General features: G+C 35.3%; 1 protein-coding gene across 1 annotated transcript in view; it reads left to right on the forward strand.

The window, feature by feature from the left end:
- The first annotated feature begins 827 nt into the window (after positions 1-827).
- TRPC4 (transient receptor potential cation channel subfamily C member 4) overlaps positions 828-12,576 on the forward strand; it is a 94,113-nt gene continuing 82,364 nt past the window's right edge. Inside the window, exon 1 of the mRNA XM_072403965.1 lies at positions 828-1,374. The gene's annotated coding sequence lies outside the window, so the exon portion shown is untranslated. The remainder of the gene's footprint in view (positions 1,375-12,576) is intronic.

Here is a 12,576-nt window from a genome sequence, read left to right on the forward strand (position 1 = left end):
TTGAATGATGAATGATATCCAGCACTTTACAAACTAAGGGCTTGTTCACACAGACGGGTGATTACAGGTCGGTTATAGCATTAGCCAATCTAACCCATGAGACCAATCAATGAAGAACAATTTAATGACAAGCAGCCATTGACAGTGAAAGATTCTGCAAACCTTTATGTTACTTTCTGCGCCTGGCAGTCAGTTATTTAGTCAACTCACTGCCTGAAACGACTGTCAATAGGCAACACGGTTGGCAGCTATGTTTCCATCTGGATACAGTAAAACACACATCAAAACCTAAATGTAACTCATTTCTGGTTTACCTTTATTTCAAGTTAAACACTTGTCGGGTTTTTAGTTCTGGACAAATATTTTATTCCTACAATTTAATTTTATAATGCCATTACAAATATCAAAATGTCTATATATTTGTGCATATTTGCATGTAAAGTTTGGATACATTTAATGTCTTTTTATATATTGTTATTTTTAAACTGCACCAACATATTACCAGAAGAAGGAGAGGACCCTGCTCAAAAGAGCTTACAATCTAAAGGCACACAGAAATAACTCCAATACTGAAAATACAATATCATATCTTCCCTTTAAAATCACATTTCAAGAATCAAGTTTCCCTGCCAAGTATTTGATTATTCCTATACAGTGTCTTCTTTATCACATCAGCACCATGGATGATTTTTGTATATGAATTCTATAGGATGACCTGATTAATATCTGGATACTTTTGTCTTGCATATAAGCTTGGCAGACCTGTCTGGGAGTGACAGGCAGCAAAAGACACACCAAGCAGGCAAATAGTGCTGGAAAAAAATCAGTAGCAAGTAATCATCAGTGAGCAATGGGGGAGACACAGTGGAGGAGCTTAACCTCAGAGGGGGAGGAAAGAGAAGTACTCAGAGAGTGGCAGAAGAAGATAATCGACTGGGAAAGCAGGGAGATCAAAACAGCATGAAGGGATACCCTAAGGGATTTCACCAAAGAAAGGCGTACACTCCACAGCTCAGAGAAATGCAGACTCCATATAAGTCAATGCAAGGCAGAGGAAGCCCAGACAAGTGCAAGTGCTAATCTTCATTTCTTGTGCATGATTCTCAACTGCAATCCAAACAGCAGCCTGGAGAATAGGTGATGCCACAGCTGCAAACAGGATGGGATACTCTGCCATTGGGCACCAACCAGTCCATGTGCCCCCTTCCAAAGAGATGCTAAGATCCCCTCTATTTGCACCATGAAGACCATCAAAGAAAGAAGGTAGAAGGTGCTGCTCCTTGGTTTTGTACTTTTACTCTTTTTAACCCTTCTGAAGTTTCACATTGGATACTTTTCCAACTTCACTTGTGGATAGCAAACTAGTCAAACCAAGTAAGTATTCATTTTTATCATATACATATCCAATGTTTGGCTGTCCTAAATATATTCTATCAGTCAATGTTGCATCTAAAGACTATTTTCTGCTGTGCAATTCTTTTTGCAAAATGAATACAATGTGTCAGAGATTTACATTCATGAGTTTGTTTATAAAAGGGTAATATTACTATTTTTTTATTATTTGTGTGTGTTTATTTTGACTTGCTTTTGTACTGTTTAATTGCATCTGTAGAGATAAGGGGCTGTTTTAGTTTGATAAGGCAAATTCTGTGGACTGGGGGAGCCTGACATCTAGAGGAGGGATGGGGAAGCAATTCAAGGGAAATACAAAGTGAGAAGTATCAAGAATTTAAAAAGAATATATAGAAAGTTTCTTACAGTAAGGCTTTTATTAAGTTACATTGACAGTGTACACCTGTGCCACACTGAAATTTACCTAAAAATAAATCACTTGCCAGAATGTAATACAGTGCATTTAAGTCAATGTAAAAGAACTTGGCACTGTGATAGAGAGCCCATATATATGATTGTTCAATGGCAGCTACACTACACACACTCATAAATCTATTGATCTAGGGTATGCTTAGAATAACAAGAGATTTCACATTTGAAAATGAACCTGTTTTGCTTTAATTACCAAGCTTGTTTAATTACCAAACAATTATTGGTGTTTATTATTATTTTACGGTATTTATATAGCACCAACATATTACGCAGCACTGTACAATAAGTAGGGGTTGCAAACGACAGACCAGAAGAGCTTACAATCTAGGATGTAAATGAAGTATCACACAATAGAAGCATCATACTCCTTTTCTTTTAAAGCATCATACTCCTTTTCTTTTAAAGGTAAAGCAAGGCAGCAAAATGATTATTATTATCCATAGTGTTGCCTGTGTAAAATTTGGAAATATCCAATAAAATGCTCTTCTGTTTTTTACTGCTAAATAAGAACCTTAAATGTACCTCCTTATGCATACAGGTTGCCTATATAATACTTGCAGAGAAATACTATTCTATGACCGTACAACTCGGCCATGGCACCAAGCAAAACATATATATACATAAATGACTTATCTTACAATAGTATTCTATTACAAAATGGCATAGATTGCAAAGTAGGACCGGGAACCAACATTAGAACTTTTTATTTTACTAGCTGCAGGCTTTGTTTAAGTTATTGACTGGTGCAATAGCAAAGCTAGAATGAGGATGGTAACCTCAATTGTTACATTTGGCAGCTTGCCCTTGTTTTTTGGTGCAAAGCAAATACAAGTATTGTTTTGTGTATAACTTAAAGGGGTGTATTTATAAAGCAGTGAACCTAACATTCACCGAAACACTCCCTGGTGGAGAATCCTCCAGGTCCATGTGTTTCAGTGGCAGTTATTGATTCTCCACCAGGGAATTGTGATGGGGACCCCAAAGCTTGCAAATTTTGCATTAACCTGCCATGTTGCTCTTGTTTATTGGTGCAAAACAAATACAAGTATTAGCTTGTGTATAACCGATGGGGGTCTATGTGAAAAGAAGTAAACCTGACAGTCACTGAAACATTCCCTTTTGGAGAATACTTGTTATTTTAAGGGCAGTAACAAACTCTCCATCAGGGAATATTTCAGTGAATGTCAGATTCTCTGCTTTATAAACAGACCACATAGTGTACTTAAGGTTAAGTTCATACAAACCACTGTTGCAACTCCTTAGGTATGTGCTACAAATACCTTAGAGATGACAGAGAGCTACATCACCTATTATAATTTATTGATGCCAGGACATTGTGTAACATCTTATTGCAATGGATCTTAATAATAGTACTGCAGGCTGTTTTCTGTACTGTTTATATCAATGTGCTGGCAAGAATGCTACATGGATTATACAGTCTCCCAATTCTCACCTATGCCATCTCATTAAATGTTAAGTGCACATGTTTCCTGGCAGCCATAATGAACTTTAGAGATAAGTGTACTTATATTTTGCCTATTATTTCTTAACAAGCATGTAATAAATGAGTAAATGTCAAACTCATTGGCACAGAGCCTCAGTTTTCTTATACAAGTGTCTATTTCTTTCTACAACTTTCTCCTTATACCTAATACTTCTTGGTGTTGTTAAGCAGAGCATAGTGTGCATTGCTTCTATCAGACCAAAGTTCACTATTGCCACCAGTTGCTTATTTTTTGCAGAATGCTAAAACTAGGGTGGAGTTCAGCAGCACTTTATTTTGATGCATCAGTCCCTGGTTGGTTCCAATGCTTATGGGAGCACAGCATATCTAGTCCTTTCATGAGTCCCAATTGGAGGGTCAGGAAAAACTCATAGTAAGCTTTGTCCTTAAATTGGCCTGGTGTTGGTACTACCATGGAAAAGAATATGATCCATACTTCTGGATATGCTCTGATGTTCGTGTGTTGTTTGCTAATCTGTGGTACTGAGAAAACTCAATATGGTCCCAAGATTCACCCAACTTTACCTAAATATACATAATGGATTAAGTTAGATAATATATAAATCAACTTTACTCATGAGTCCTACATTTTCCAATGAAATACATTGTCAAAATGTGTGAATTGTAAAAGAAGGATAAGGACATTTAGTAATAGATGTTTATAAAATTGTCTTGTGCTGTGTTAGTGATCTGGAAATCCTATGTGCGCCTTTTTCTGGTTGTATTATCAGATTGCCTCTTGTCCTTTCTTTGCAATGGTAATATTTGACATTTTTTCTGTGTCATATGCTCTGCAATAAATACTTAAGGAATTTGATCATATATAACAAATTAAATGCTTACTATATAATGCTTTATTCAGGTTAACCTTTGAGGTATCATTTTTCTAGAACCAACAATTGTTAGATAGTATAATACATTAAAAGTAAATACAGTAAAAAGAAAAATCTTTAGGGTGAACAAGTAACTAGTAAATCCAACCTGTACAGGAGATGGCATCCTTGGCATACATAGCACTGATTTGTGTGCAGATAACGGCATCCCTAGCATCCGTGGCACTGGTTTGTCATCAGATAATGGTATACCCGGCATCCATTGCATCCATGGCACTGATTTTTGTGCAGATAACAGTATACCCGGCATCCATTGCATCCATGACACTGCTTTGTGTGCAGATAACGGTATTCCCGGCATCCCAGCATTTCCTTTGTAAATCATTCCTTACTTCATTTACTTCTGTCTCTTGAGAAATACTCAAATTATGTGCAGATCCTGGAACTCAGATTGGAGTTAAGCACTCTTGATTTAGGGGATGCCAAAATTATTTTTTGTTATTATAACTGTGTTTGAAAATATACAGTATACAGATATTTTTGTTGATGGATAAAAGGAAATGTAAACTGGAACCACTGTGGATCCCAGCATAGCTCAATGGAAACAACAGGTACACGAAAAAAGTCAGTAGCTGATTTGCGAACTTGCTTTATTGTTGTGGCTTTATTAAATATGTGCACCTAAACTTTAAATTGCGTTCAATAAGCATACTTTTTAATAATAATTTAATTTTATGTTTAGTTTGAAGTAATAAGACCCAATACCTCTACTTTGGAGGATTCTGGTCCACAAAAATCTCCTTTTCTTTATTTTTAACTAACACAGCATACGATAAAGCTCAGACACATTTTCAATATACTCACTGATTTGTCAAAAGGTACAAGTACAGCAGAAAAGGTGTGAAAGCTTTATCTAATACCCTGTGCTGATTAGTTATAAAGAATTTTTTTTTTTTTTTAGCAAACTTTCTTTTTTCTTCTTAATTTGGATGTTGTTAAGCCTGGGCCTTGGTACTGCTGGACTGAATATGTATGATCTGACCTGACACTCCTGTATATTACTTTTGTGACTTGGGGGTTTCTACAAACCAGTTTACAGATTTATACAGAAATATATGTTTTTGAATAGTTGTTTTAATAAAGTGACCTGTATACATTTATTAACTGAATGCATGCCAACTAAATCTATTAGTACAGTTTTATGTCTAATATATCTGTTGTACTAAAAATAGTCATGTTTACTTTTTTATTGGGTGGATTCTAAGCAAAAAAACCTCCAATGGTCTTTTAGAGGGTTTTATGCTATGCATATGCATTTTTGTGTGTAATGAGGAAGTGTAATTGTATGTTTTAATGTAGTTAGAACATTTAGTTAGAATTTAGTATGAACTGAAAAAGAAATGTACCTCCAGTATACCCCCAAGCATTTTAATGGAGCACATACCCCTTTTTCAAGGTCCTGAGAAAGATTGGCCACACCCCACCAAAACTTTGGACTGTATAAACCTTTTAATGTCTAAACCCTGTTTTCTAGCAGATACCGCTTACATGATATATATCTAGAAATAAACTTCTTACCACAGTCCCCCCCCCCCAAAGTCAATAGAGTTGTTCGGCTGTCTTCTATATGGGGATTGGTTGGCTTTAATATAAAAGTCAAATGGAACCAATACTCCTTTTCTCACATTTGTACCCACCCTATCCAAAGAAGTGCAAGCTCTTCTTGACTTTTCTGTAAAGGGATCTAAGGGATGGTCATCATTTACATGACTAGTCTAAAAATCATAGCCATGCATGGCCATTCACAGCATGCCAAGGTATGGGCCAGGGAGGCTCCAGGAGAAAGTCCACCTGTCCTACTCCTTGTCATTTTACCTAAAATCAAGAAATAGGATAACAGGGTAAGTTACTGATTTATAGCAATAGCCAAGAAGAGACTGCAAAGAAAGGCTGAAGCTTCACATTACCTGAGTCATAGAGAGTCTTGTGACTGATGACTCCATGTTGAAACCCCCTACACATAGACACACATACACCTACATTCCTGCATGACCAAAATTAAAAAAAAACAAGCTTTGATGTGCTTGATTCTACTTTGAGGCTTAAGCCAACCTTTGTTACCAATTTACACAAACATATTGCCACTGATACAAAGTTATGTTTTCCTACATAGTTGAAAGGCAATAGATAATATATGATTGCCAATACAACCTTTTAACAGCCATGTGTTGCATTGTATTGCTTTGAAAAAAATTATTTTGGTGCATTTACTCATTCCAGTCAGTTGAAATGAAATTCCTTTCAAACACATCATTCAATGTTGGAGCCATGGCACAAATCATCAAATCACCGTCTCTTGCTTAGTAAAGTTTGTGCGACAAATTCTCAGTGTCTGTGTGACCTGTGTGTCTGAGTTCCTGGGCAGCTCAATTTGACAGAATTGCAAAGTCTACAACAGATTTATTGCTGACGACAGTATTCAGAAGACATCATTTTATTCTACACAGATACATAATTAAATGATGGTCAGGGTCAGGAATAATTCAGTTGCAATATGTGACTGTAGAACAGACGTATCGGGAATTTATGGCTTGATGTGCCATAGAATTGACAAATGTGTCTAAACTACATGTTACTGCTTTTCTTTCCGGGAATCCAATCTAAAAGAAATGGCTTTGGTGTCTTCCAAGCACAAAGAAGGAATCTGCTAGTTCAGGATAACGGCCAACGCTGATTGAAAATAGAAAAGCCAAGATGACATCCATGTTGCCAAGCAGTGCCATATCCCCTTCCTGATTCCTTAACTCCATTAGATGAGAAAAAAGCAAATCATAGGCAGTAGCAATTACCAAACATAAAAGTTCAATTTTTCACAAAACTTGAGGGGCAGAAAGGTAATAGATAAAATAAAAACTCTTACCAACACTCCTTTTCAGGCCACTCTCTTGCTGTGAGAATGCTAGCCTAATTATCTGGTGTGCCACACTGTTCTGGAAAAAAGGAAATACAATCCTATTTTTTTAAAATGTAACTTGAAATAAATGTTTAGCAATGTATAATCCTGCAAGTGCTAAAATTGTATATGAACATAGTTTCAGCACCATGGAAAGCTGGCGTCTTTATATTCACCTTCAGGGTAAAACCTACGCCTCATGTGCATTGTATAGAGATTTGATTGCTGTGCACCATTTTCTACATTTACCTGGTGACATTCATCTTTTTGTAAAGTAGAATAGCAAAATCTGTAATATCATGGTCAAAAAATTTTGTCAAAATGCCCTTTCTTATCTTTAATATGCAGCAGTAGGAACCCAAGGATGTACTTTACTATTCCATAAATTGGGTATTTTTTCCTTGTTTTAGGTAAAACCACAAAACTAAATGGAAGAACTGTGAAACCTGATGGGAAAATGGTGACATTAAATCCAATTGTATTGTACTGTTATTGTCTACCAGTTTTTTAACAGAATAAATGTACAGAAATGTATACTGCTCAGCAATGTAGCTTTTCAAACTGAAATATATATCCCAGGGTGCCAGCCGACCATTTTTCCCCTAACGGCATTGGAGTTATGTTGTCTTCAGCAGCCTTTCTTGTTAAGTAGAATGTTGTGAAAAGCCTATTAGTCTGCAAATATAAGGTGACATACTTACATGGGGATCCTTGGTTGCTAGACAATTACAGATTTCATTCTGAGCATCTCAGTGTATTTGTTTTAATTGGATAGAAACCTTTGATAATCATACAAACATAGGAATAAAGGGAAATGGACTTCTGCCAAACTAAGCTATACCTTTTAGACATATCATAATTAGGAAGTGAGTAACCAGGAAGATTTTGGTGGCCTCATCCTTTAAAGTGTTGCACATCTGCTTTCAAGAATGATATTCTCAAGTTCTCTAATTTGCTCTGTAATGCCAGTGTTGGTCTCACACAAGGACATTAGTGACATATCTGTTGTCACTATGTTGATATCAGTCTCTTTGTTGATTTTTATAGCAGAATGGTATTGTATTTTACAACTACAAGCATCAGGTGATAGTTAAAGAAAAAGACCTTGTCATAGTCTGCTATGTGCCATGGTGTTTTTCTCCACCAACATCATTGCTGAGTTCTGTAGTGAATCAGGAGGTCTAAGGAAGGAAATAGTTTGCAGTGGCCAATGTAAGCAATGATCACTCCTAGGGGGATGTATGCCCAAGATACCGATGGAGGAAGGACACTGGAGAACTAAATACTTTACTACCTCTGCTCTTTATTTCCTTAGTGACCTAACAAGGTCTCTTTCATCTGCTAACATTATGGTGTAGAAAAGTCCTCTCTACTGATAGCAATAAGCTCCAACCGATGCAGGGAAAGTTGTGATACCTTTACTGGCCATGTGCTTCTGTTACCATATTTAGCATTGAGCAGTAGTTATCAAGCACATTTGCTAGCTAAATTAACTTGCAACTTTGCAAATTTGTAATTCCAATTTTTAAGTCTAGGTCTCGGTGACATTGACCATATTGATATTACTTCCAATGTTACAACCAATATCTGTACTTTGAGTCAGGAACGGTGATGTGGGATGTGGGGTACCGACGTTAAACATCTGCCATGCATTTCTATAAAAAAATTATCCATGCTCTTTGGTTGGGACTGAACTCATTTACCACTTATGCAATCCTTATTTCCTATCCAACACTTATCCTGTCCATACCCATCCTGTTCTTTAGAACAGCGGGTGTATGCCCACAAATCTGGGCATGTAAATCTGTTTGCAATAAACACCTCATTGGGGTTGGATTACTAAGAGTGGAGGCTTTCACTTGAATACAGTAAAGCTGTAATTACTCTGAATACCAAATCATGTGTTGAAAATGAATTCTATTTCTTTAAAATTTCCATGGCACTTGTTAATTTTTAAAGTGAACAAAGCTTCATCTAAATCACTAGCATTCATTTTGCTGAATCAGTTGATTTGGTGAATCAACCCTATTGTGTTAGTGAGTCTTGACTGCATGACATGCTTTGTATTTCTGAGGAAATGTAAAAAAATCAGCGCACAATATTCACACACAGAGTTCAGCAGTATAAATATGTGATTGCTTACATTCCAGATGGTGCTTACAGATCTCTATGTTACAGTTATGAAATGGTTCACACACAGTACAGTGCATTTACTTTTATTGTACAGAATGAGTACCATTCTGGTCAAATTACTTTCTAGAAAATGAAAGTTACCTTTGTAACAATGTAAAAAGCACAAACAAAAATGTTAAACTAAAAATGTTAGCATGTTTACATTAAAGTGAAATATAACAGTAATTCTGAAAATAACTCTTTGGATAGCTATTTAGTAGTTTTGTGTGCATGAAGATTTTTCTGTGATTTTTTATTTTTTATTTATCTGTCTCTCTATCTATATAGTCTCTCTATCTATATTTATCACTATCTCTATCTGTGTGTGTGCACATTTTGACCCTTACATTCAATTATTACAGGTCAAAAAACAAAGAATTATCAAGATTCTGGCTATCACAGATTCTCTAAAACCCACTCAAAAATTCCACTTTAAGGTCATATTGTATCTGTAATACTGCTATGACAGATTCGACTTTGGGAGAAATTTCAAAACCAGACCCTGTTCTAGGCTTGGGACCCTCGAGGATAGGAAAAAGTAGCAGCGAGTGTGTGTACATCCTTACGTCCTCCTGGTCTCATGACCCATGATGACCATTAATGACTACTCCTATAGTTGTCAGTAGAACATGAGTTACATGTTTGTATTTTTATGGTTGAAAAAGACACAAATCCATTAAATCAAATCAATTAAAAATAAATACATTGAACATGTCTATAGAAAAGCTTATACCCACAGTTCATTCAGAGGAAGTCATAGTCATAGTGCCCCAACAGAAAATATTCCTGACCCATTAGGCAATTGAATATGCCCTGGATCAACAATCTGTGTTATTAATTTGTATTATTATTAATATTATTATTATTAATAATATTAATAACAGTAATAATCATAATTATTATTAATTTGTGCATTTAGAAACACCTTCAACACCTTTTTAAAACACCTTAAAAAACACCTTTTTAAAACATTTGACTGGGCTGGCCTGAACTAGCTCCTGAGGACATTACATTTTCTCAGTTCTTATGATCATATGCAAAAAGTGACCCTTGTTCTTTATTAACAGGTAAGACTGCTGCTAATATTTGGGGATCTGGATAGCAGAAAGGCTGTGCAGAGCATTAATTTAGCAGAAAAGAACTACAGCAACATGGAATTCTAGTCTCTAAAGTTTATCATATCTAAAAAGACCATAAAGTGAACAACTTTGAACCAAATGGCCCATGTAGGTATTAATACAAGGTGATCATACCCCAACATTTGAAACATCTCTTTTAAAGGAAAAATAAGGCAAAATAAATCCTATTTTATTTATTATATTTTATTTTTATTTATTTATATTTCCTGTGATTCTCCACTCCTTACTTTATCTACAAAGAAGTAAATCAACACTATAAATTCTAAGGTCTCACAAAACTTATTAGAAACATCTGCTACCACTTTATCAAGAACACCGATGGACAAGGTTCTTATTGAGAATAATCAACTTGGCATTTTTCTTTGACATTGATATTGATGCTTATTTTGTGAAAACATTTTTATTGCTCTTCTGGCGAGGAAACATTGTTAAACTTTATTTGCTACAATAATCGTTCTAAATGCAAAAAGATTTTAGACAAAACTAGAGTTTTAAAGGCTTGCATTGCATGTTGACTATTAGCAAAGTATGATTAGACTAGCTGTATGTTTTGGAAGATATTAAACTAAATCCGGTTCCCTTTGCCTTTTGTTTGCAGATGTATATAGATCAATACATTTCTTTTATTGTTTATTATCAGGCAATAGGATGAAAAATGAAGAGGAACATGAATTATTTGTTAAAAACCTAAGCATTGATAGTAGATAGGGGAAAAGTATTATGAGAAACAGTCTCGGGATTCAGTAAATATAGGAAGCAAATCAATCATTTGTATTACCTGTCTTACCTTCCTTTTGAGGTAAATGTAATCGATCAAAATTTTAAGTGTTGTTTTGGTTCATTTACAGCCCAGTGACCACTTCCAAGCTACAAGAACACATTGACAGCAAAGTTCCCAAGACAACATAAATGAAACGTGTCTTGTGTGCTCTTTTCCTCTCTTCTACACAGAACTGTGATCCCATTAATTTATAATGTCTAATCCCCAAGTAGAATAAAACACATTCCAGGGAACTTGACATTCTTTGAGTTTTTAATTTCATAATTTGCATAATTAATATGTAAACCTAATGTGCAGTTTTAATGTACTTTGTTGCTTGAAGGCACTGTGGTTGATCTTCCAAGGTTTTTTTAACAAAATAATTGCTCTACTGGATTTTAGAAAGTATCTAGCAATGGTCTTTATTTTGCATTTTTATTTTATTTTATTTTTTGTTTTCATGATGTTATTTATATTAAATTGACAACTAGTGTGAGTTTTGTGTTGGGTTTTTTGTTTTGTTATTTTAGTGTTTTCTTTTTCCATTTTTGTGTCCCCTCCCCCTTGTTATTCCATATTGGCTACAATTTTGGGTATAAGGCAAATCGTGGATTATTGATTTAGTATGGCCTTTGTCCTTTAATCTGAGCCTTTATACCTTTGGTTTTGTCTCTGTTATTTTCATATCCCAGTAAAAAAGATTAAAAACAAAGAAAGTATACTGCAACTATGTATGGGAATATGGAGAAGGGTTATTGTTTGCAGATGAAGTATTTTGATTGAAGCCTTTATGGGGGAGTTCTGAAGTACATACAGGACTACAGCATACCAAGTCAGATCTTATTTCTTCAGATATTTCCTGTCACATTCATTTATGACTCAGTGTGAATCACGTCTGGTGTAAATGCTGCATCATCTGATGTGACAATCAATAATCTAGCTGTGTTTCATCCCAATTTACTGCCCATATTGAACCATGTGATTGATTTCCCAGAGTAGTAATGTATATTGTAATGCACATCAAAATTGTATCTAAGGGTGTAACTGCAAAACAAAGGGCCCCAAAGGAAGTTTTTGATTTAACCCCATCATTACACATTTCTGCAGCACCTAGAATTTTTGTACCTTTATTACAAACCCACTAACCATTAGTGGCCAGTATCTCTATTGCTACCTAGATTAAACATGGAAGAGAGGGGAAAAGATGAATACATTTTTTGTAATGCATTTTTTTTTACAAATTTACAAATCAAGTATTAAAAACCCAAAATACATTAAAACCGATGTGTAACTAGCAACATGTACCTTTGCATATATTGTTGCAACCGGCAAAAATCATATAGAACACAAGTTTGAATATATACACATTGCGACAAGGGGGTTCTCAAATA

The sequence above is a fragment of the Pyxicephalus adspersus genome, chromosome 1 (assembly GCF_032062135.1).
Source record: "Pyxicephalus adspersus chromosome 1, UCB_Pads_2.0, whole genome shotgun sequence".
Classification (NCBI taxonomy): Eukaryota; Metazoa; Chordata; class Amphibia; order Anura; family Pyxicephalidae; genus Pyxicephalus; species Pyxicephalus adspersus.